At 41.1% G+C, this 26,202-nt stretch overlaps 1 protein-coding gene across 1 annotated transcript in view; it reads right to left on the bottom strand.

The window, feature by feature from the left end:
* Positions 1-25,763, bottom strand: part of SLC5A9 (solute carrier family 5 member 9) — a 124,557-nt gene extending 98,794 nt beyond the window's left edge. Inside the window, exon 1 of the transcript XR_011698686.1 lies at positions 25,623-25,763. The gene's annotated coding sequence lies outside the window, so the exon portion shown is untranslated. The remainder of the gene's footprint in view (positions 1-25,622) is intronic.
* Between the last annotated feature and the right edge of the window lie 439 nt (positions 25,764-26,202).

The following is a 26,202-nucleotide window of genomic DNA, read 5'->3' as shown; positions in this document are numbered from 1 at the left end:
AATGTAACAAAAGAAAATGCCAAACGAAATCTGACAGGCTTTCTTTATACCACTTCATTTGGTGGAAAAACAGCATTTGTCCACTTAAATCAGACCAAAAATATTGAGATGTTTTCTAATGAGCTGGCAAATACGGATGCCAAAGGGGTGAGAGCTGAAATCTGGAGAGGATATTAGCTTTTTCCCCCCAATTCAAATATGATCTTTATTATTATTATTTTTGCTTCTTCTTTCCATTTAATTTGGCAGTGGACTTACAGAAGAAGTAAATTTTTTAGTGTTCTCCCATTCTGTGAACTCAGACTGAACACAGCCAAAAGTAACTTCTCCCTGGGAGGTGAAGATAGAAGAAAAGGAAATTAATCTTCATTTCCTACCTCCATCTCCCTGACATTATATCCTTTATTTATAAGACCTTTGTATCATCTGCATATAAGAAAGAAAGAAAATAATATATCAAATTGGAATCTGGAAATATTTATTCACGTTACAATGGCATTGCCATAAGAAGCTTGATTTCTCATCTACTCCAGATTGCACTGTGTAGGAATAGCAACCTCTTTAGCCCACCACTGAATTCTGTGATTCATAAGTGTAAAAACAGAGTTTTGAAGGGTTCAAAATATTTTCTTTTTATTCTGACAACACACAGAAAATAAAGGAGATATTTCTGAGGAGGGGTCAAAGGGGGAGGAAGAAGTTTGCTGGTCAAAGCAAAGAGTCTATTGAAAGAAAATGGAATAAATAGGCTTTGAAGATTTTTAGACATACAATTTAGAAGATGTGTGCCTTTAGAAAGCAAAACAAATACTTAACTAACATTTAGTTAAAATAGTAGTATCTCTGTTGCACTTAGGCACTCGGTAGGGAGAAGTGGGAAATTCTGTTGGTTGTTGGTTCTGCTGGGAAATGTTCTGGCTTCCAAAGTGCAACACTTGTGATTTTATAACGCAACTTTTCCTACACGTTATCTTTCAAATGTAGACAGTATAAGTCTGTCATATTTTTGTTGATGCTGCAGTCAGGTACAAAGGCTGTAAGTTTGAGTTGATCACAAACCTGGTCTAAAGCACATGTGTACTCCCACGTCACTGTTTATCTTCAGTGTTTGGCCAGTTGAGATAACACAGTGGTGTGTCAGACACATGACACGTGTTATCAAGACACCATGAACACTCCTGTTGCAGGGCCATGTTGACACAGTGCTTTTGAGTCGATGAAGACAACATGATGGCTCCACTTATGCTAAGGAACAAGATGAGTGTTCTTATGGTAATCTGTGTGTCTCCCTCCATGCCTTACACTGTCATCTTGAGCTTGCAGAGTGGAACTGCTCAGATGAATTCAGCAACAGAAATGTTAAAAGAATCAACACTGTTTTTAGGTATGAGAGGGATTTAATTTTGTTATGGTTGGATTAGAGAGAAAAAGATAGCCAGTTTCTTTATACAGAAAATGTGTACCTGCATGGGAACTTGCCTTTGGGTTGTTATTTTAAATATGTTCTTTTTCTTTGTTAAGAATAAAAATTCAGTATTTGAGACTGACAGGCTTGAGGACATTTGGAGGGAGAGAAATTAAGTACCATTCCTAAAGTCCTTCTTGACCACTAGGACAATCATAGCCATGACCTCAGTAAACATCACATGCCAAATTCTGGCATGCCTATATATCTGAGAAAACCATTATTTCAGGTCTGCATCCTTGCTTGGGGAACTCTACAGTCCACTCTGAGCACCCTACTGACATCCATCAATGTACAAGAAGTCAGAAAGGACAGGATTCAGCTGGGAAGCTGTATTTTTGGGTGTGCAGGGAGAAATTTAATCTCAAAATGAATAGTTCTTCATGAGCGTGTCTACTCTGTGACATGGAATACAGCAGAGAAGGACAGGAGTCAGTAGGGATCTGGACTTGAAGTCAGTTTAGATCTGGAAGTATGACTGCCACATTTGTGGGACACCCGACAATGCCAGACCTCTCAGCTCCAAAAGTAGGACTGAACAGGCTGACTTGTGGAGGTAACACTGCAGAAACCGACCTGGTCCAGCTGCCTCCCAGGGTCCCTCCTGCACAAACAGTTTCAGGGGAGGCGAGATGCATGACAAATTCAATTAGAGATGAGCCTGAGGGTGAAGGAGGTTGTCAAAATAGATGATTAAAATGAACCCAGTTTGCAGCCAAGGGGAGTAACCAGCACCATCATGCCCTCAAGCAGGGAAAACAACGTGCTAGAAACTACAAGGTAAAGTGGACTCATTCGGGTTTTTTATTGTGTTCCTTCAGTTTCTCCTTTTCCACCCCTCCCACTCTCTGTAATGCTACTGCTTGGCTACACATTAAACACTCTGACAGTCACACAAAATCATCTAACATTTCCATGGCAGTGAAACACTAAAGCATAAACAGTTTATTTCTCATGAAATTTGTAAGGAAAACAAACATTTTACAAGGCTCCGGTTCCCTCTGCCTTTTCCTCTCCTGTAGCCCCCAAAATTATTGCCAGTGCAAAAGACAAGAGAGAAAACGGACCTTAAGTAAACAGAGTCGTGAGTGTTATTTACTATCCGCTGGTTATATGCCAAGGAGATATCAACCAAGCAGACATTAGGAAAATATTTATCCAAGCATTAATATATTCTTTTCACATGACACATTGCACATCATTATTTAGCTGGGCTGATAACACGGAAGCTTTACTAACAGCATATTTCTTCCTGTGCTTAGAAGTCTTTAAAGCATTTTTAAGCCTAGCAGTAAATCACAGCCCGGTTTGCAGATATATTCTATATACACATGCATATTCTGCTTTGGCCCTTTTAATCACATGGCTGAATGTTCATATCTTTTCCTCCCTGGAACCTGAATGTCATTTCAGTGTTTGAAAAAGGAAAAACAAAACAATCAATGTCTGCCACATCCAAAGTTCCCACTAAAATTCCCAGCAGCAGCCCCCTCCACTGTTTAATGAGGGCACTGATCGGGTGAAGCAGATCAAATAATACAAGAACTGAGACAAATCTGGAAAGGCTCCTGAACAAATCAAGAAAGTCTTTAAAATGTCTAAAGCAGTCTATTGTTTCAGGGCTGGGAGGTCATGGGCTTATGCTGGTGATCTGTCAATATGTCTCTCCCAAGAACTTTATTTTTGGTCTTATTCTCATATTTAGTTTAATAAGTTTGGCAGATAAAAAATGTTTGGATAGTTCCCATATGGCCTAGACAGGCAGATGAACCTCTGGCTGTTCTGACTGTTCCCGTGTAATAAATACCAATTCCTAGATGCAGGATTTAAAGCAAACCTGATCTTATTGAGTGAAAATGGAACTAATGGACATAGAATTAGAGGCATGGATTTCTTAACTGCTTAGACAGCATAAAAGGTGTAGGATCCACTGAAGAGAGGACATCATGGTCTGAGCTCTGAAAAGGTGAAAGAGGGACAAGGCACAGACATGGGTGGATTAAACAGTGGGCCCCCGCATTACCTCACAATACAAGTTTCCACAGACCTCATAACAATCTCACCAGGACCTTGAGCCCTTTATGGTGTTATTTTCAGTAACAAGCCTAGGGAAAAGATGAGGGTGTAGCACCAATGTTCCATAACTCAGCACTGATGTGAAACACCTCTTGATGATGCCATGTAGTCAAGCCTTTCTCTAACTATTAACAAAAGAGATCTAACTATACCTGTTTTATATGGAAAGTTGGAGCCTGGAGAACTTTTGTGAGACCTGACCAGAGTTAGTGATACTCTCAGGAACAGAAACTGAGTCATGATTCCTCTTGTTCTGTCTGAACTTCCAAGCCCTCATCAAAGAGCCTGGACAGTCTTTGCAGCTACAGATTTTTGCAGCGATCCACAGGGACTCGTAAAGGCTAAAGCTGCCTTTAAATTGACTTCTTAGGCATGCAAAGGCATAAAGTTAAAACTTTCTGAGATAAGTTGTAACTTACAGCCCCAGCACATGCCTGTCTACTAATCCATCTTTTCAGTGAAAAATGTCACAGGGAATTGCAATCATTCTCTTTAGAACAGCAAGATCCACAGGGCAGTCAGTTCAGCAGCATCATGCTTTCACTTAGTTAGGGATCTGTCATGCACTCTTTCAAAGGGTTGACTTAATGATCAAATAATGCATCATGTTAAGAGGAGAAATAAAGGAGGGAATTGTTAACACAGAGAGATTACCCCTGCACACTTGAAGGTTTGAAGTCTGGGTCCTGTGACCCTTCTATGCTATTGGCCGATGATACATGTAATAACTTGACTCTGGGACCTGGTTTCCAGCTCTTGAATCATAAGGGAATCTTCAAACCTCCCAAAATCTCTAAGACTACTGAAGTAAGTGAATTGTTCTAATTAGGTTTACAACTGTTGGTTTGCAGTTTACCGGTTGTTATGCACTCCAGCCATACATTTGACAGAAGTGAATGGAAAACGGGAAAAAATTCTGCACCTTGTTTCCCAGTGAGAAACTCTAGAAGAGATAAGAACATTCACAAATAACTGATAAGCCACATCCTGCTGGCATTTGTTTCTATTTATATTAATGGATTAGCTGAGCTGAATCAAAGATTCTGGGTGAGGAATGTCTCCAAGATTAATGGCAAGACAGCACTCATGTGAGTGATCCTCAGAAGGGACTGAATAGTGCCTATTGATTTAATGGCAAGTAGAAGGCTTGCTTAAGGAATTGAGGCTTCATCTGAAAAATTCATAGGTATTTTTTCAAGCCCAGATAGGATTGGATACCTTCCAAGTCAGCATATTCTGTGATTATCCTCAGGTTGGTCTCTTGTGTGGTAAAGGTTCAACAGCACCTGCCACAAGCCCATAAGTTCTGTTTAACACCTCTGTAGGCAGTTTGGATTGAGATATTACAAATGACAGACACTGCACCTTCTCCCAGAAAATTTCTTCCATTTGAATGCAACGTGAATAGTCTAGCAAGATTCATAATTTTCACTTGAGTTATAGGTGGCAATAACAGTATTCCAGCATGGCTTATTTAGTCTGTTTAGAAAGCCCACTGCCATATGTTTTGCTAAGATCATCCCCAGGCTTAAGCTGCCACTAGTTAATTCTGTTTCCTACATACTTCTGGGATACACAACTCTAGCCTAACTGGTGGAAAATTGATCGTTGATGCTCAGGAAATAACCGATTTTCCATCTATTATAATGTGGCCATACTGAAAGTATTATGCTGCTGATACACAAACCACTGGTTACAGTTTCCAGTTAACAAATAGGTTTTGTCAATTGCCCCAGGCACTGCCTGACCAAGTTGTGCTTAACGGCTGAGGAGGCCAATATCTTTGGGGATATTGCTCAAATGGAGCACAGATCTACACATACACAACAGTTGCTATTCATCAGGCACTGGGGGAAAAAAATGCCTGGCAGCAAGCCAGAAATGTAAAGCAGCTCTGTAAGTTGGCAGAGCAGTTTATAATTACTGCTATTAAAATATACACACACACATATATATATGTATATATGCACACACACAGACACATGTCAGATTTGCTGAGATACAAAATGCCGATGCTAACTCCAGGGCAATATTTCTATGATGATTTCATTCTGGGATTAAGTATTTCGGAAGCAAGATACAAGATATTAATTAAAGCAGGGGATAAATACCTTCTTAATTAAGTGATGAAATACAGTTTGTATGGAAGTGAATTCTTTTTAATAACTGCTGAATGTGCCTGGAGTAATGTTTCAGCACAACCCCAGTTTTTTCCCTCTGTCATCCTCAAGGAGTTCTAAATAAATATTTAGAGACTAATTCTGATCTTGCTCACTGTGGTGGATTTACTCTGGTCTTAAAAATCAGAAAGCAAAATCAGAAGGGGAAATCAGACCAGCTGATTTTGCTAGTTCTTCTTCCCCTTCCTGATGCACAGCAGAATGGAAAGAACTACTCAGACCAGTTCAGGGATGAGATATTCTAGGTTTGATCACAGAAGGCTGCAAGAGAGATGCTACTACAGGACTTTGTTAAACTGACACCATTATCATATAAATCCCAGTGTGGGGTTATTTGGTCACCCTCTCAGTTTTCTGAAATTATTATATATTCCCTGATTAGACATATGTCAGTCCAGAAACTTTAAAGAAGGATATTCTTGCAGCTATGGAATTGCCAGTGTCCAAGAGATATCCTTGTTTGCTTGGGTCTGGTGGCATGTTTGCCTCATGTAACACCCTGTAAAGAGTGATAGTTCAATATGGGGATGCTGAATATTTAACATCCATGATCAACATGTGGTCTCAAGGTCATCTCTTTTCATCACACGACTCAAACTCTCTTATGAAGTTGGAAATACTCATTTCCTTGTGGCCTCTTCTATGTCATTTATCACAAAGGAATCCAAGCATTTCATAAATGATGATGAAAATGGGTTTATTTTCACAACTTTCTGGTAAGGACTTAGTTTGGCTGATGTCACCACTGCTTTATGGATGGGTGAAGGATAGACAGATGTATTAAATTCCACATTTCTCCCAAGACTGAGAAATTCAAGTGGCATCTAATTCAATTTTTTCAGCTGACAATGCATCCTGGCTCCTTGTGTATATTCTGACTACCTCTACCACAGCTAAAACTGAAAGTTCAGGACTTCTATAAACCCAAGTATTGGGGTCACCTTTCTTGGGGTAATGTAGATCAGCTTTGCGGTGGTCAAGGAGGCAGAGACACTCAGGCTGCAGCGTGATCAGAAGGCTCACCGAATACAAAGGACTTTATTTTTAGTAACAGCTTCACTTTTATCTACTCCTACATATAACATGCCAGTACACTATTGGTCAGTAGTTCACCTCACATACATGGAGAGATTCTACTGGCTACAAGGCATCCACATTATACAGGTGGCTCTCTGGTCCTTAAGGATGCATTCATCAATCACCTCAGACCTTAAGAGATCCAGACAGCCTGGAACCGCAGCCTAGAACCGCAGCCCGGAACCGCAGTCCAGCATTGGGGTCAATCACCTCAGACCTTAAGAGATCCACACACACACTGTCATCCCCACATCCAAGCTTTGTAAACCCAGGATTCAGCCTAATAATTTGTCATGAGAAACTGATTTAAAGATTTGCCCAGAGTTAGACCAGAGCCTGGTGGCATGTTCTGCCTTCTTCAAAACCTCAGACTGATGTTCTGGCTGCACTTTCCTCATGCCTTTCTCACATTTGCAGCTTACCAGACCTCTGTATCAACACAACCAAAACAGGCATCTCTAGGACTGCAGAGAGAACAACTGATGCCTGCTTTACAGAAGGCACCTACTGATTCCCTGAAGCCTCCTAAGGAATATTGCCTATGGACCAGGTGCCTGTCCTAGGAAGTCCCACTCAACCTCCAACCTCAGGAACATTTTAGATTTTTTTTTTTTTGCTCTTTCACTACTTCTTCTCCTAATGCAAGTAGTGCCTGGGACCCAGTAAGAAATACATGTGTGGTTTTGGAGGACTTTTTGACCTTCCCAGTTGGGGCTTTGCTGGCAGCAGAGGCAAATGTGTCCAGATGACAACTTATTTCAATTTGCAGAGGGAGACTTTCCTGTGCACTAACAAAAAGATGACAGTTTTGAATTGAAAGTATCATATATATAATTAACTGAAACTGTAAAGACTGCAATAAAAAGTGTCTGGATTAATGTTTTCAGGGACATTTAGCTGCATTATTAAACAGCTGGGAAAAGAAATAGAGAAACTGCATGGTCTGGAAGGGACAGACTTCAGCCATGTGAACCAAGGCCAGATCATCCAATTCCACAGCCTGACACCCCATCTGGGCACATGAAAAAAAGTAGTTTGTCCCTGGGACCTGAGAAGTCTGCTGACATCTGAGGGTTGGGAAGAGCCAGGTATTACAGGCCCTGTAAGGCTGTATATGAGTGAGGTGGTATAAATTTTTTCTTCTTCCTGTTCTTCCCAGAGATCTCCATTTCCCTTATTCTGTTCCCACGACAGAAATTCAGAACAAAACAGGAATTGAAAATGCCATATTAGTTATTTTTTTCACCATACTGTAGAAAGGGTAAGCTTTAGAGGGAGGGAAGCAGCAATGGAGGGAGGGAGGAGATGGCAAAGGTATTCACAGGCCACAATATGCCAGCTTCAAAGAGTGGGCCCAAGTTTATGCTTTTCATATTTTTGAGATGCATATTTGTGGGTTTTACAGAAGCAGAATAATGTACTTTCCCCCTCTACCCACATTCTGGGATTCTTTTTCTTGTTTTCTTTTAGTGCAATAAGATCAGTGTTGGCACCAATGTTAGATTTTAACCCAAAGTTCAACTACATTACAGAGTTTTATAATGACAAGGTCTGGCACACTCTAATAATACAGATGTGCTCCTCGCCCTGACCTATACTAACTACAGGCTAGGTGAAAGTCTGCCTTTGCCAAGCAATATTGAAGGCACAAACACAACTTCAGCCTTTCCATGCAGATCAAGACAGAATTCACAGCTGCCTGCTCATTTATAAAATCTCTCCACTGCAGGCATCAAAGACTCAAGGCCAAATTTCCTCTGCATGATTCTACCTTGGCACTGGTGTGCTCCCAGTGCTGCAGAAAGCAGTCTCTCTCACCAGGGAAACTTCTTCTACAGTTCAGGTTACACAGGTCAGCCTCTTTACTGGGTTACTACAGCTATTCTGGTTTTCTATTCTGCTTTACTGTATCAGCAATTTCCTTTCTAAAGTACAGTCTTTTCCCTTGGCTTCTTATTTAATTTTCCAAAGACTTTCCACCATGCTATCAGGAGAAACTTCATACTGAACCCACCCATCCTCCTTTCTGGTGCTGCATTCCTACCTGTGGAGGATGGACAGGTGCTTTCAGACGCACCACAGACCCACAGACAGCAGGAAATCTTCTGTCCAGCTGAGGATGAAAATAGTTACCCGTCCTACTATGTTTTTGTGTGATTTGTTTTTAAAGTGTGCAGGAAGAGAAGGGGGAGAAGTCAAGGAATCCTATTCAGAACTAGAGAGTTCAACAAACGATTTCTACAAAGAAAAATGCTATTCTTTTTATGCCAACACCTTTTAGTTGTAGGACTTAAAAGAGTTTGGGGTTCTTTGTTAACCACTTGGACTGATGCCCAACAGTTGTTTTCATTTATCCTCGACATTTTCAACTGCTCCTATTGGAGTGAGATAAAGTAGCAGAAAGAAAAATAAAAGAGGCTTTTCTCCCCTCTTTTCTCAGCCCCTTGGGTCAGTGTTCTGTCTTGTTTTATGCAGCTCTGAGTGGGTGCCATCCAAGCCATCTGAGCAGCCGTGGAGGGGGTGGCAGGAAGGGCAGCCTAGAGCTGTGGTGAGGGGCTCACAGCCCCCAGCTGCACCTCCCAGCTCTGCTGCAGCCTTCCTGCACTGTTTTTGCCAAGTCACTTCACCTCTCCATGCCTCAATTCCTCATATGAGAAAGACAATATCACTTCTTTTTTTCTCATCTTGCACCAGTTTTGAGTCTATAGACAGGAAGATTTTTTAGGCTAGGATAATTTCTTACTACCTGTTTCTTGCCCTGCCTAAAACAATGGGGCTTTGGTCTGTAAGAACATTTAGGTAACAGAAAAATTTAGCTCATAACAAGAGTACTTGTCCAGATCTGCATGTCCTCTGGGTTTGCCTTAGCTTCCTCATGGCCAGAACTGTTGGAACAGTTTTAATCACTCTGTGAATATACTTGACAGCTTTGAATCAAACCCAAACCCAAATTGAAAACTGATTTGAATTGTTGGGGTTTTTTTCAAACCCAGAACTGAACCTACCACTCTTAGTTTGAAGGCTATATGGGATGCAAAAAAGTCCCAACCAACAGAACTTTCTCTGTAGCTGGACCAAAACTCAACTAAAATATATCTGGTTTGACTCTGTAACAGATGTACTTCCTTGATGATTTCAGTTTCCAGTTATTCATCATGTCATGTTAGCTGAAGTTATTAGGAAATACACCATTATTTGTGTAAAAATTAATAGTTCCTGAAAGCTTTAAAGTCTTTGGCATAAATTGTGACTTAGTAGAAACTTGTTACGAAATGTCATGGTCACTTGTAGTCAGTCTTCCATTTAGAAAACTTTGATCAATTTGGAGAGAATGCATAACTTAACCAGGAAACACGTGTAGGTGGCAAACACTTCTCCAAAACCACTAAAGAGATAAAAATAACAAAGGGCAAGCTGACAGAAATGGTGTTTCAGTCTGATTTCTCATCACAGTTCTGGCTGCTGATGTGCCTGAGTTGCTGTGCTTGGGCTTGAGTTCCTCTCAGTTTTGGTTTAAAAAAAAAAGGTAAAGAGGAGCTTGGGATGTTGTGTTCCAGATGGTGAGGTGAGCAGAGACAATGAAGCTTGAAATTTCTTCTTCAATTCAGTTACATTTTTGACCAAGTCTTATGACTAAGCCCAAAGTACACATTATGTTTTGTCTTCTGGTTTTCTTAGTTTGATTTTGAAATGAAAAGTCCTGGAGTAAATGAAGAATCAAAACATTTTACTTTGATTTCATGAGGTGTTGGTGTTACTTACCAGTCAGCCTTGTGCATTTAGGTACAGTTTCTTTATGGACTTTGATCTCTGCAACTGCAAACAGTACTGCCAGAAGCCAAAACCATCACAGATCATCTCACACACGAGACAGGTGTGCACAGGAAGGTGGTCTTCTTGGAAACCTTCTGCCGGCTGCTGTTTACACAACCATGAAATCAAGGCTGTGTTTACCGAACAGGACAGCCTTGTTTTTGGCTGGACACAGAGAGAAGAAACAGGCCTGGGAAAAGCCCAGGTATGCCTAATGCCTGCAATTACCTGACTCTGCCCTTCCTTTCACCATCTATGAACAAGTAATGACGGGTGACTGCAATGACTGGAGCTATTAACCTACAGCTCAGATGAATTAATTCCATTTTAGCTGGAAAAAAAATGTTCCGAAACATTCAGGGCTAGGCCAGCAAAATTAAGCAAAAACAGGAGAAGATGGAACAGGGGAAAACAGCAAAAAAAAAAAAATCCTCATACCTTCTTCATTCTCACTCTCACAACTCCAGGGAACAATCACAGTCCCAGCTCTGTCTGAGCCTTTTGCAGACACCAGAACAAGCATCTGGTTGATATGACAAGGAAGCCAGCAGGTCAGGAGCAGTGAAGCAGATGTATTCCTGTGCAGATTATCTCCTCTGTCATATTTGAGGTATTTTCCCCTAGATGGGGCTGTAAAACACATTGCCCACCACATCACAGGTAAAAAGAAGGAGCAGCTTTCTTTCCTACAGGACAAGCTTATTGGGCTGCTCTTTCAGAGCACTGTGTTTTGTTTAGTTTTGCCATGCTAGAAAAGAGATGCACAGACTACATCTGCACATGGCATGACAGCCTCAGCTCCTGTTGCCCTTCCACTGTTGAAGACAGAGAAGACTGAGAGAAAAGGTGAATCCCTGCTCAGGTGTTGCTCATGGCTCAGAAGGAAAAACAATCAAACAAGAACATTCAAGACACTGCCTTTGGGAAATAGGTTTGTAGAGGCAGTAACAACTGTCTGCCCCCTAAGGAAACCACAGCCATTTGTGAAAGCATAAAGCCCATCTTCCCTCCACACCCTTCCCTCCTGCACACACAGCTTCACAGCAACTCTGCCAAACCTCTGCTACAGACAGGGCTGACGTGGCCAGACCCAAAGCCCTCTGCACACAGCCCAGGGACAGAGATAAGGCCGATGATGCTGGAGCAGATGTCTTCTGTCCCTCTGGCTCCCATCATTGTTTGTTTCCATGACCCGTAAGCTGTTTCCACTCCACTAAGTGACTAGTGAGTTACCACAACCCCCCGTGTTGGGAAGATAAAGGCAGTATCCAGAGGGAGCATCCTGTGATCAAATGCACCCAAACACCTGATAAAATCCCCTCTCCCTCTCTCCTGCTCTCAGGCTGTCCTTCCCGTGGACATCTGCTTATGTGGTCATGTTTGAAACCACCTTCTGTGACACCTATGCAGAGACTGGCTGGCGTAATTAAATCCTCTACAGTAATGCTCTGGTCCTCCCCCTCTTCTGCTCTGAATGGTGAAGATGGGGTCAGTGTCTTGCAAAAATAAGCCAAACTGGATCAGGTGATGATGTAGGATTAGGTGCGGTTCCCCACTGGGTGTCAAATGCCAGCACACCCACTGCTAGCCCATTATATTTTAATGGCAGGAGGATGATAACTCAACACTTCAAAGAGAGAAAGAAGGCTGTGGAGAGCTTCCTGGATTCCTCTTTAAGGCGAAGACAGAATCAACCTTAATTGAAGTCACTTCTTATCTGTTTCCATCATTTTTGTTTCATGGAAGTGGGAGGTTAAAATGGACAAGAAGAATAGCACAGGAAGAGTCTGAGAGAGAAAACAGCTTTTCCCTGTTCCTGCATGTCCCATTTGTGATTTTATTCCTATGCCCTGCATGGATAAAATGACACAAACCTGCCAAAACCTGCACAGATTCTTATCTCCACCCTCCATTACCAGAGTTTTGTCCTTTGCAGTTTGCCAGACCCTGTGTTCTGCCTTTCATAAAATCACAGAATCATTTAGGTTGGAAAAGACCTTTAAGATCATCAGGTTGAACTGCTCAGAGCAGTGACTGGAAGATGCTCAATGAATGAGCCACATACAAGGAATCTATTCCACAAAATCTGACCTCTTTAGGGTCTGCTGCCACCTAGACAGATGCAATTTGGCATTTATGTCTCTGTGCAGTCCCCATTTTTGGCACTTAGGTTGTGCCTCAGGTAATTTTGCAAGAACCTTAGTTGAGAGGGAAAAGCATTGCCTTTACCAATAGCAAAAGTAATAGCAAAGGGGAGAATTGCAGGGATTTATGTTGCACAAATGTTTTTTCACAGCCATAGAGGCTTTTTTTGAGTTCGATGGTAGGAAGTAAAATGACAAAGCCAGAGAAGATAGAGCAGCAGTTGTAAAAGTATGTGGCGAGAGGTAAATGTTGGCTTCTCCCCATAACCTTTATTGTGGCCTGCTCACACTTGTTCACACAACCAACTTGTCTCCACTAGGTTTTCACCTCAGGCCAGATGCCTCGTGACAGTGAAGCCCAAAGAGGAACACCATGTTTTGTTCCCATGAAGGCGCAGCCTGAACTTCTGTGTTGCCTCCCTGACCTACTACTGGATGCAGCAGTCTGGGCAAGAAAAACTAGAGCAAAGAAAAAGGTAGGCAAGAACCCAATATCTCTGCCACAGACTAACTTCAAGCTCATCACTTACTGTGCCAGTAAAGCATAGTTTATCTTATCTTCTTTTTTTTTTTAAGAAAAACCTTCCTTTTAATATCCAAAGTCAGATTCATGAACAGTTATCATATCCCAAAGGTAAGTGTTTCTGTCCTGTCATAGCCACAGGTGGTGAGATCATGCTGCTGTTTCTGCTGCACTCAGTTTGACAGAGGTATGGTTTAAGAAATATTTTAAAAGATATTTTTGTATATTTTGTGTCTCCCTTTGTCATACACAGAAACCATGTATGCTCTGTTACTTGGAAGAAATTGTGAAAGTTAGGACCTGTAGCTCCCAGGATAAAACACTCTGGTATGAAGAAGAGAAACAGGATAATAAAAGGGTCAGAGGGAGGTAAGTCAAGTGTGCAGTCAACAGACAGCTCTCGAAGAACTAGGAGAGTACCTTGGTGAAAACTGAGGTCAGAAAATAGGAAGGCATCAGGGACTGCACTTGCAAAGTAATACAGTATAACTAGAGCACCACCTTCAGAAGGGGATCTGGGTAAAGGAAAAGCCAACAAAATGTCAGAAGGTTTTACTTTTAGGATCATTTTGAAAGGAAATGAAACATGTGAGTCTGTCCTTGATGTGTCTCTGGTAATGATGTGAAATACATGACAGTATTGGCCAATAATCTCTAAGTCTGCTTATTCCAACCAAATTTAGTACAGATGTGGAAGGTTCTTGACTATTTCTTGAACAAATGTCACTGGAAGATTGTTCATAGAAGGACTGCATAGATATTTCAGCTTTTCCCATTGGAAAATCCACATTAGCGTGCCACCCTTGAATCACAAATCCATAGGATGTCATTGAAAGGGATACTCATGGCACAACCTGTTTTGAACTAACACAGATCATGAAACAAGTTCTCCATAATTTCAGTGTTTGATCTTAGTGAAGATAGAAAAGCTCAGAGTAGCCAAAGCCAGTTCCAGATAAATGGAACTGGGAATCATGATGAGCGAAAACAACACAAAGTTAATCCTCGATATCAGGGAAGACAAATATACAAATCCCCCAAACTGAGTAGAATATGCACAGTGGAGAAAGAATCACCATTTCATTGCTACACACTCATGTTACACAACTGCATCAGGTTTTGTAATGCAAGAAGCCATTTAGGAGTGGACTGCATACATTCCACACCCAGGTTACAACCCTGCTTAGAAACTCAAGATATCTTACAAACTCTTCCACTTCTAGAAATAAACTGGTAACAATGAAGCCACTCCTCACCAGGACAGACTGGACACTTTATACATGTCCAAATCCAAGCTGTCTCTTTGTTCAAATCCCTCTCATAGACCAGCTTGACTGACAAGGGTTATGTGGGCAGTTCCTTACAGCTGAAGAGACCTGACACCAGTTTTCCAGTAATTCATTGGACTGAAAGGGTGATTGGTATGAAATCTAGGTGTTAGCCTGGGAAAAAGAAATAGGCATGTGGCTGCTTGGTGTACTGTAGGTGTTGGGTGGGCATGACTCGTAGTGGCATGGAAGAGACAAAGGAAAATGAAAAAGGCAGAGTGTTCCGATATTAAATTATTCCATTTTATGCTGCTGATGCAATCCAAGCAAACCAGCAATTTCCTTTTGGCCTCTGTTTTATGAGCAATCCTATTCAAGCTTTGATAATAAAAGGAACACAGGTGGGTAATTAAGGAGGTGTGAAACTCAAACGAATAGCCAGCCAGTGTATTCTGGAAGGCTATCGGCATCCAAGTGCTGAGTGACTGACTGACCTCACAAACTGACCCAGGGAGTAATTTTCTTCCAAAGCAGAACAAAATTCAAAAAGTTTCTGTAAAAATTTTGCTCTAAAAATTGCTGACAGTTTTGCCATTCCGAGAACTGTTTAGGGACAACATCACCTCACTTCTAATCATGACTGTCATAGATCTCAGGAGCCATAGTGGGGTCACACCAGAAGTCCATCCAGCAAAAGATGCACCGGGCCATAGTCAGCAGTGGGTGTTTGGTGAAGAGGGTAATAGAGCACATATAGAGTGATCCTTCCCTTTGCTTTGCCTCTCAGATCTTGGTTTACAGACTTACTGGAGAGGTTGCCTTTTAACCAGCGAGTTTAACAGCCTTCTGTGGAGCTCTTCTCCACAACTCAGTGGGAGCATACCATTCACACACCAGTAAGGATAAGACTCAGAACCCTCACTCTAAAAATACAGATCACTCATCAGAAATGTAGTAACACCTGCAGTGTAACAGCAGAGAAAGCCTTGCAGTTACAGGCCCCCAAAGAGTCTGAAATTCTAACCAGTACAAGGGCACTCTTTACACAGGACTAAACCATGCAGTTCACATTTTGATATACCTAACCATATAAGTACATTTTAACACACATAATATGTTTTAATATATATTAACAGATAAAGTTCTATCAGTATGTTTAATTATATTACATATATTACCTAAATATTACATATTCACACAGGTAACAAGAGAGTGCTGAGTCCTTTTTTAGCTTTGTTGAAAAGGCTGAATATGAACAATGTATTTAATCCATCTCCCACATCAGTTTTCATCCATATGAATTTTTCTAATATTCAAGTCCAACTAATTGAATTTGAAAGTATTCAGAGTCAACAACAGAAAAATTTCACTAAGAAAAAAACTACAAGGAAATTAACTGTGGATTTTTTTCTTCTTCCTATTAAACAAGCAGCAACATACCCATACATGATGTCTTCCTTAAAAAACCCCAACCTCCTAAGTCTGCCAGAAAATCTTACAGAGACCAAATACAGAGAATATGAGCCCCTAATTTTGAGTTCCAAAAAGAGGTCCTTTTGTCCATTATGCTGCCTTTTTAGCCAGTGTGCAAACAAGCTTCCATCTGACTTAGAGGCAAAAAAATATTTATCTCCTGTTAATTTCTGCCTGTACAACTGAATTCCATGTTGTTCGTATGTTTTACTGGAAACCATGATCCAAAGTCTGGTTTTTTCCCCCCACTGCTAGTTCAAGTTTGATATTTTGTGGTTTTCTCTCTATTGTTTTTTGTTTGTCTTCCTGAAACTACTTCAGGATGCAGCAAAGTTTCTAAGCCACAGAAATACAGCTAGACAGTGAATCAGGTATCTGGATGCTCCTGCTGGTTCCATCTAACTTGCTGGCACCCTCTCCCAAGGATAAATTTTGAGGCTAGCTGATCACAGTCAGCTAAAAATTTGTGATGTGTGCTATCCCTCCTGTTCATGGCTTAGGAATGATGGTTTTAAATGAGGAAGTCATGGTTGTAATCAAACCAACTAAACCACAGTGATACTTCCACAGGAAACACAACTTGAGAGTGCATATCCCTGTTCCCAGGGATAATTATTGGGACCTCTAAAAATGTATCGATGTGTGTGCTTTGGTCTTTCTGCCTCACCCCAGTCCTTGCAAATTGGTACCTCCTCCATTTCTGGAAAGGTCTCTCTTATGTATAACAAAATGAGTACAAGAATGCTGTTCCCCTGCATGTCCTTCTCATCACCTGAAGTGTGGAAAGCTGGGTAATTACAAAGTGACCCCAATGGCTCCACAGAGAACTGTAATCATGAGCTTAAGTCCATTCAGGAAGCCTGATACCAAATATCCGAGTGCGGCACAGTAAAACCAAAATTCCCTGCCGACTATCTCTGCTCATAAAAGTGATTTAGATTGGTTCTCCCTGTACATGAGTGCTCTGCTGGCCGTCTGAAACAATTAGCAAAGCAAATAATAGATTGCAATGTTTTTCTTTCCATCCAGGTTTGTGCTTTATGTGAGTGAACAGTTAAAACATACATCTTAAAATGTACAGTTCTGGAACCACAGAAGTCCCTTAGCTGCTGAGTGAAAATGAGCCAGTAAAGCTCATTTGCAGGGAACAGAAACAAAAGTCTTGCCACTCCTGACAGAGATGCTCAGTTCAGGGTAGGGACTGCAAACTGAACTCATTTAGGTCCTCAACTCCTGTGTGACCATCCCAACTGACCTTATTAACTCAATGTTTTTGATTTTTCAAGGCAAAAAAAAAAATGGGAAAGGATCGAGCTGTTAACCAGATCCAGTTTTATTCCTTCTCTGTGCTCCTAGCTTGATTTTCATGCCATAAAATAGAAGCAATTCATCAAATTCTTCTCAGTTGCACATTGATGCCCACATGTACACATGGTCTTGCTACCTGGAGAGACCTGGCACTACTTATTATTGAACTCTAAGCTCAGTTCTCTCCCAACACTTGTGTTCTGTGATGCCATTTTCCAGCTTTGGTTTTGATCTCTAGCTTTCTGCACAACCTTCCCAACAACTATCAGTACAGATTGCCTGGGGCAGCACACCTGAGACCTACAGTAGGGTACAGTGCAGATCTCAACTTTCTCCTGGTATCAAAAATGTCCAGGGTAACCCTGATGAACAGAACACATTTACCCATAAAGAAATATTAAAACCTCTTCACACCCTCCACATGACACACATGGAAATGCATCTAGAATCCACAGGCTGCAGTCTGAGCTGCAGCGTTATCCAGAATTGACACAAACACCCTTAGCACCTCAGGTCAGGCTCAAAGAAGACAGCCCAGACCCCACAGCTTTCACACAGCTGTGGCTGTCTCGAGCCCAAGCTGTGGCCAGACCAGCCCTTAGCTGTGTAGGGGAGAGCACAGACACAGCTGAGCACGTTTATCGCCCCTCCTGGGCTCTCCTTCAGCCTTGCAGGGCAGACACAGACAATCGACTTTCCTCATACTTCAGCATATCATGTAGTAAATCCTGTTAAGGACAGGGGGACTCTGAGTTCTACACAGATGTGGAATGTCACACAGATCCAGAGCAACATGCAGATTCCCCATGTGCTTGTTCATGGCTTCTACAGAAATTTAGCAGCCAAATTCATGCTAGGCAAAAAACTTGAATAGATTGGTTGATACATCTGTTAAGCCTCAAAGGGCAAACAGCAGAGGCTGTTCTTCCCTCCAGAAACTGTTTGAAGAAATGCAGCATCATGTCCCTTGGGACACAAGGATCTCCTCACATCTGGATAAAGCTTTGCTGCAAGGAGGAGGCAACCCCAAAGTGAGAGACTGCCTTGTTGGCCCTGGGAGGAGCACAGGAGGTTGACAGAGGGGTTTCAGGCTCAGAGAAGCCCCAAGTGCACCAACATGACTGGAGAGACACACACCCAGGTCTGGCACAAGCACAGGCAGCCAGCTGAGGCTATTTACACTTCACTTGTGTTGTTGCTGGTTTGCTTTTCAAAGTAGCAGCAAAGAATATTGTTGTCCAGGCAAGAGCACGAGGAATTCACATCCTGCTGGCGTAACACAGGTGGTACATTCCACCAAGTGTTGTGTCTTAAACAGCCCCAGGAAATCCCTAGAGCCTGTGTAGATCAAGGGGAAAGCCTCAGGAGCTTTGGAGTGCTGGCAAGATAAATTGCAGCAGGACCAAGTAGAGAGTTGCACAGACATAGCCATTGTTGTACTCTATTTTCATTCTCTTTGAAAACTCAGAGGCTTCCATCACCTAGGGAAGGATATGGAAAAAATATGGGTAGATCACTAACCATTGCACAAAGTCTCCACCATCATGAAATCTCCAGGGTCTTTATCCTTCGGAAGAGGTCCTGGTAAACATGTTTTATTAATTGACTGCTGTAAACAAAGCTGGGTCTTGCTTTCAAGGAAGATAAATATGAAATGCAAGTTAGGTAGATTTCTGCTAGTCAGACCTGATTCCTAGGAGAGATGGGGGAAATGCAGAAAGGAAGATCCTTGTCAGAGCAAAGATGAATATCTTGTATGTGAATATGTAAGATGCTTGAGAATCCAACCTAGGAACTATCAAGTTTTCATCATATCATCAGTGCTTACTCTGGAGTAAAAATTAGTGACTTTTCCCATTAAATTCTATTGATCTATTTCTCCAACAAGAAGCTTCTTCATCTAAATCACTGGTTTATTGTGCCTGTGATTGTTTAAGAGGATGTCATGGGAGCCATTGAAGAGTCACTTAAAACGCTATTCATCCTGCCACACATAGGCAAGCTGTGTTTCCATCTGAAGCCTTGCTGCACAAATTTAATCTTTCAACATAGAGGGGCCTTTGTTTCCAAAATTAAAATAACCTGTATATGTATTTTATGTGTTCACAGATTCTTGCAGAAAGATGGTTAAATCACTCTGCTTTTCAGGTATCAAGGCTTGAAATGCAGAGTTTTAACTGAAGAAATCCACATCCACTGGTCACAGCTTTCTTAATGGGTTACAGGTACATGAGGCTTTTGCATCAGCAGGTGTAAACAGAATATGGCTCTTTACCTGCATCCTTACAGATGGCTCACTCAGGGCCTAAAATAGAATCCACTTCATATTTCTGACTCTTTTCCCAAGGATAACAAAGCAGAACTTTTCCAGCTCAAGTAGCAGAAATCCTTGCTTTCACCTGGGAGGTCCTGGTATGTTCTCCGCCAGTCAGTGATGCCTACAGTGTATTATGAATGTGAAAAATAAACCAACAGCCAGTCCTAGAAACAGGCAGGGTTCACTGTGCACTTTATTGTAGGAGAGTATGTGAGGTACTTCACTGTTTGGAAGTGAACCTCCTTCCAGAAAATGTTGCAGAGCATTTTGAATGAGAAAGCAGTTCAGATGAAACATGGCCTGAGAGAGAGTCCTTCAAAAACAGGGATGCAGATCCCTTACAGTGACCTTCTTTCTAGCAGCATTACCACAGAACTTTGGAAAAGGGCAGTTTTCTGGTTATCCTCAGCTTAACAAGCAACTGAGCATCGTCCTCTTTACTTATCTATGCATATTTTGTACTTCGGGAGAGACATTGGTATCACAGCCTTGGAAAACTGACATCACATGGAAGAGAAATAATCCTTTCTACTCTAAACCCTCTATCCCAAGACCTCATAACTACATTGTATTATCATATTATCCAAAAATATTTAAAAGTATTTCAGGGATTCCACTGAAAAACTGAAAATAGATATTTCTTTCCCAAATCATCTATGTCGCAAATAAAGCATAAAAAGCAGCAAAGTGATAGAAAAAATAAGGAAAAGAACAAAAAAAAGTCTTCTATTCTGTTGGCACTTTATTCTGGAGAAGGATATATTCAGAAGCCTTCAAGTTTGAGCAAGAAACATTTCACATCTTCCTTTCAAAGTACTGTGCTTTTTTGATATTTTTAAAATACTATATCCTACAAGGTTTTAAGAGTCAAAAGTGAAATGAAGTAGTGAAATTAATTCTTCAATTTGTCCCTAAAAAACCTTACTTCCCAAATTCTTTCACAAAGAATTTGCTATTTGAAACTACAATTAACAAATCTCTGACACTTTTTCTTCTCTGCCTGATATTATAATGGAAAATATGGTCTCTTGCAAGCAGATTAGGAGAACATTCCTCTGAGGGGAGTTGTAGCTCTTCAAGACCTAAAAGTCAGTCCCACCAAGAGTGTCAGAACCCAATGTAGAAAGAGGGGGAATATTCAAATCCCTCACTTTTTCCACTGTTCAGCTTGTTCTGGATTGTTATGTGGATTGTCACTAGGCTTCCAAGTTTGGAGAACTTTTATTATTGTTATAAACTCTGCCCTTGACATGTGTTTTCTATCCCTTCCATACCAGAGGTTTGACTAAATTGAAGCATAGCATCAGTTTGGTATCTGACACATGGTCTGGTGGAAAGCATATCCTGCCACTGACACAGGAATAGATGTTGTCATCAGATAGATCCTCTATGCTTCTAGCAGAGCTACCTGGTTTTAATAATGATATTTGAGGAAAACATCTGTGTTACCTCACTGTGTGACTGAGTTCAAGAGAACAAGCCACATGCTGCAAACATTTCTTGGAATTGGGAACTACTGTTCTATTCAACATCCAGCTGGAGGTCGATATTCCCAAATACTCATGAGCATAGGTAAGCACGTGCCTGTCTTTCATCTAGAAAATCTGACTCCTGTGTCAACAATTCCAGGCAGGATTCATGACCATTTCTCTGCCATCTGCACTTTCAGACTTCAGATTGCTATGAGACTGCTCCAGCTGAATGAGAGGGCTAATTCATAAATGGCAGAGAACCATCACTGAAGTCTAAATGAGTTGAATGCAGAAGTTATTAATTAGTCTGATTTTAGTCTATTTAGTAATATTCCCAGCAAATTGTGTAATGAATTTGCTGTGCAGCTGGGGACACAAAGAGGTGTCAGCTAATCCCAACATTAACCAAGGCTTAATGCTTTGTGAACTGAACATCTCCAGAACAATGACAAGATTATTCAGTTCATTTAATGGAAAGCAACAGCAATCATCACCATTCTGGGAGAATCCAGAACTGTACACGGCAGAACCATAAGGGAGCTTGCAAATTTCTAATGTGACCACTATTGAAATTCAGAAATGTTCTGTTTCCTAAATTATGACTCAGGGAAGATCATGCCTTAGCATCTGTCCTATTTCTGATCATCTCTTGGCACTGGCTACACTTACACTCTGGCAGCATCTCCATGGAGTTTGTTTTCCTTAGAGTCTGCAAAGGAACAAAAGGAACTTTGGAGAGATTTATTGTTATTTTTGCATTCTTCTGCAACTCAATGTACTTCCTATCTCCAAAGCTCTTTATAAAACAATGGATTTTCCAGTACATTAGGATTTGCCACTAGCCCAAGGATTTTCACTGCTCCTGGCAGGCTGCTGCCTTGGCAGAGTTCCCTCTGCATCCTCGACCTGCTGCTGATTGATCCCTGTAATCCAATCCATTTTCAACAAGCCACTTCAGCTCCAATAAAAACAAGGGGGCTTTGCTGATTGCTCATTTCATCTGCAGCTGTTGGAGCCACAAATCTAAAGAGAAATATTTAAAGTCTATTTGTAAAAATTCTACTGGCAAAATAAAAAGATCCATTGCTTTTATTCAGTTAAACTCAAAGGGAAAGTAATTACAGCTTCCTTTTATGTGTTATGTCTTCTTTATTATTTTATCCCTGTATACCTCTCTTGGTGTGATCATGGTGCTCCTCTCAGTAAATAGGTGAGGAAATGTTACAACTGAAATCCCCCAAGGCTTTGGTATATTAAGCATGAAATAGCTTGTATAACATGGGCGCTGCAAACATTTCATAAACTTTAAATGTTTAATTTAGAAGAGACTGTTCTAATCTGCCCCTCCTACAAGGAACCAGCCAAATAAAAATCCCATGTCATTAAAGAATTCTTGCACTACAATTACACATTCTATCTGAATTGAGAGAACGTAAAAGTCATTGTAAGATACAAATCCTGACATCCAGACAACAAATATGAGATAATTCCAACACTTTTAGGTGCATTATTCCAGTTCTGCAATTACCTGCAAAACTGAATTTCTGCATTTTACTTGTAGACTGAATTTGACAAGGTGCAGCTTCAAGTCATGGCATCTAGTAAGGGGGTTTGATGGTGTGGTTGTCACAGACTAAAGCAGTTCTTCTGTATAGTTAATAAAAGAGAAAGTTCAGATAGCTTATAGATTGAGTCATCTATTCTGGGAAAATACTTCAGAAAAGAACCAACCCTTTCTCTCTCATTTGTAAAGAATGTTCTCTTGATTCCAACCAACATGGCTCTTCTCATGTCTTTTCCATCCTTCTATAACTGCATTTCTTCTATTAATATCTGTGGCTTCCCCAGTTTGTCTAAGGTTGCTGGCAAAAATAAGGACTGTGATGGGATCTCCCAAAGGAGAATCCCTACTCTGAAGAGAGCATATTCCACAAACACTTCTAGCACTATAAGTCATAAATAGAAAACTATCATAGGCTGATCTTTTCTTTAAAAAGTAGTACAGAGATGTCCACAAGGGATAACTACAACTATGGTAAAATCTGTTTGAGCTACAATGTTTTCAGGGTTATTCATGGATTACTTTGGTTTGCTGAAGTAGTTCGTGGCCTTTGGCTAATAGTTTAGTTGTCCTTTTATTTACAGCTGTTGTCTGCAATAGCTAATTTGACTGTGGAGGGCAAGGAGGCAGTAGAAATAGAAAGTATGGGCCAGAGAATTGTATTGGGAAAACTATGAGAGCCAGCAGAATTTTTTTCATTGAGCCTTATATGCTATATTTGGCACAGCACTGGCTTAATGAAATTTTATTGATTCCAAGGCAAGCTTCCAATGGAAATCTGCCCAGATTCCTGAGGGTCTCTGCTGAGCCTGGAGACCTTCGATGTGCTGATCCTTGGCTGTAGCCTTTCTGTTAATGGGTCTGTCCTTCAGAGAGGGGATCAGCAAAACACCAAAGAAGCTGCTCTGTAAAATTATACTTCTCTGAGCACTGCTGCTGCCATTTGCTCAGAAACTAGAGAGATGGTAGTTCCCCAGAGCACCTGTAGGGTCTGGGGAACTTCTGGCTTAGTAAGAATTAAAGAGAATAGTTTCTGGCCCAATTTAGACAATTACTTGGGGAGAGAGTGAAAAAATGGGGAAATACTTACAAGGTTAAAAGCCCTATCTCTCAACATCAGTGTAGCTCAGAGGAACAACAAGTTTAAGTATCAAAAAATATTTGTTTTGTAAAAGATAGAAAGATGGAGAGATGGTCACCCAAAGACACAAAAAGGACCATCTCAGACAGTTTTCTTGCAAAGAAGAGGATGTTTGCCAATTTGCAGTGAAGAGGAATGAAGCTGCCACTATCAGATAAACCAGAGAAGAGAGAAGGATATAATCTTGCCTACTGAAATTCACAGCCAAGGTTTTTTTATAAAAATGGTGAGGTTTTAAAAGGACACCTGTATCAGTAAAATAGTTTACAGTCTTGAAATACACAGTAGATGCCATGTACCTATTCATGAATAGAAATTAAGTAGTAAAGAGCTGCTCGGGTTATCCAGAGAAATTCATCACAAACAGTTCATGCACTCAAAGCCTTCAACTGCTAAGCAAGTTTCTGATGTTTTTAAAAAACAAAAGACTCTCAAGGGCCCAGACAGAGGAACTCAGGGAGGGGAGTTTGTTTACCACTTGTATCTTTGGGACCCACCCAAGACTTAGCTCCCTTTGACCATAAAATGAATGTTTATGTTTATTGGGCGTGGAAAGGAACACATCAGGTCACCCTGCCCTCAACTACACATTTCCTCAGTTACATTATATCAATAATTAATTTGTCTAATCCCTTCTGAAGCTAGATTAGTGTTATTAGAATGGAAAGAGCATGGTGTAAGTGCAGTAATAACAATAGCCTTCATTTAATTGAATATCTTCTCTTTTTTTAAAGAGTTCTAGGATAGGGGATGAGCCTTTGAATAGACATGGCAGCATCGAGGTCTATCACTATGCAATGCAGCTTTATTGTGGCACTCCTACTAATTTTCATCTCTCTAATGATATCTCCTCCATGTTGGGCTCAGAGGGACTTTTTTCTGCAGAACTCATGAAGCTTCAAAGGAAAATAAGAGTTCAATTTCTTGGAGGATTGCAGTTCTCCTAAATTAAATTTTTATCCTTGTGAAGAGTTTAACCCAAAGGGTAGTTAGGATTTGCTACTGTGGAGAAAGTCACCACAGCAACTAGTCATCACTTCTCATGTAATTTTCAGTTTAGATGCACTTCATTAGCTGAGACACAAATAAAGGCTTACCCCTGTCGTGTTCCCCCCCCCCCCCCCACCTTTGTGTAAACAGAAATGTTTTCCTGGGATTTTTCACCCAAGCAGATCAGATTTTCATGCTGAAGGGGTATTAAAATATTCCTTGCTCCCTTTCCAAGCCTCACAAGAAAAAGCAAAGACAACACAACCAAACACAATCATTACCACACAGTTCAGATCCAGTTCTAAGCAAAAAACCCACCTATTACTGTAAAGAGCCACAAAGGAGCAGATGTCACAAAGAGTTTGCTTCCCACGTTTAATAGAGCTCATAGGAGCTCTCTATCAGAAAGCAGGGAACCCATGGGCTGAGTAATGTGCAGTAAGAAAACATGTGTCTCCCCAGCACTGACACCCACGAGCTGGGAAGTGAAATCAGCTGCAATGGAGTGTTCTTGGGCAGCCTCCATCAGACAGCTCACAGGGCAGGGACAAACCCCCACAGCACTGACCACATCGACTCCAAACTCACATTTCCCTCATTGTCAGATGGAGTCAATTCCCCTCACCTCTATGACCTCAGAATCTTGTTTCTACCTTTTCTGGATTTCCTTAAACTCATGATTTAAAAAGCTCTTTAAACAGCTAGCTGTTCTGCAGCAGAAGGAGGGAGGGCACACAAAGCTGAGGCTGGAGCAGCAAAACAGCCACATGAGCATATCCACTCTGTCCTGCCAGACTTAAGAAGCAGCACTGACCTGCAGAGCTTGAGAGAAGGGACAGCTTTCCCATGGCTGATTCAGCAGAGCTGCAGGTTGGGTGGGTCAGGAAGCAGAAGAGGGAAATGTCAGACTAAACTTTGGGTGCCAGGCTCTTCGGTGCCTGCACATTGGGTTCTGCCAAGTATTGTGGCAGAGACTGATTCACTAATCTGGAAGGTGAAAATAGATCTGAAGAACCCCAATTCATTTCAGATTAGCTAAGAAAATAGATTACTATTAAAAAGTTTTTGTTCTTTCTTATACCATCTCTATGGCACAGGCAGCTCCCAGCTGATGTGGATTAAGAGAATTCAACTTCAGTGAAACCACCTGAAAGTCTCTAAAGGTTTCAGACCTTTGCCTCCTGCAAACTGCAGGTCATAGTGAAGCTTGGCTTAAGCGGGGCTTACACAGAGTTGGAGAAGTGAAGGAAATTAACTTGGGAGAGTTCCGCCAGTTAGGTTGGAGATTCCCATTAATCATATCAGTGTGTATGCAAAACAAACAGTTTACCTATAGAGACTGTTGTCATAGGTGTGATAGATGATAATAATTAATAAAGGCAGGTGGTTTAGGC

The sequence above is a fragment of the Pithys albifrons genome, chromosome 10, assembly GCF_047495875.1.
Source record: "Pithys albifrons albifrons isolate INPA30051 chromosome 10, PitAlb_v1, whole genome shotgun sequence".
Taxonomy (NCBI): domain Eukaryota; kingdom Metazoa; phylum Chordata; class Aves; order Passeriformes; family Thamnophilidae; genus Pithys; species Pithys albifrons.
This window is presented reverse-complemented; position numbering and strand designations above follow the sequence as displayed.